Below are 620 nucleotides of genomic sequence, written 5' to 3'. Positions count from 1 at the left end.
GAAGGGGGGGCAGGATGGGGATTTTGGGGGGAAGGGATGGAGACGAGCAGCAGAAGGAATGGGAGGGGTGCGTGGGGAATGGGAAGGAGGATGAAAGGGTGAGGGGAAGGGTTGGAAGGGAGGCACAAGGTGGGGGTGAAAGGCAGGTGGGAGTGAGTTGAAAGCGATGCAGCAGGAGGGTGAAAGGTAGCGGGGAGAGTGGAAGTGAGTGGGATGGTGGGATGGGAGAGGGATGGGGTAGGGAGTGGGGTTGGGGGGGTAAAGAGAGCTGGGGTGGGGCAGGGGGGGTAAAGGGAGGAGAGATGGGGGTAAAGGGGGAGGGTGTGGACGGGTGCAAAGGGTGGGTGAAGCAAGAGAGGGTAGTATTCAGCCCCTCAGGCCTGTTATACAGTGTAGTATGCGTCTTTTTACTTTTCTGTATTTTTATTAGTGGACTGAAATGAGAGAAGAACTCTTTTAAAACCAAGGATTGCTGAAAGACTACTGAATGTTCTTTGAAAGCAAGCAACCTGACACTCATTGGAAGTTTTTCAGACAAAGTAGGAACTGCCGATGCTGGAGAATCTGAGATAACAAGGTGTAGAGCTGGATGAACACAGCAGGCCAAGCAGCATCAGAGA

The sequence above is a fragment of the Rhincodon typus genome, unplaced genomic scaffold (assembly GCF_021869965.1).
Source record: "Rhincodon typus isolate 14 unplaced genomic scaffold, sRhiTyp1.1 hic_rhity00000502, whole genome shotgun sequence".
In the NCBI taxonomy this organism is placed as follows: domain Eukaryota; kingdom Metazoa; phylum Chordata; class Chondrichthyes; order Orectolobiformes; family Rhincodontidae; genus Rhincodon; species Rhincodon typus.
The sequence above is the reverse complement of the archived record's forward strand: the minus strand, read 5'-3'. Positions refer to the sequence as shown.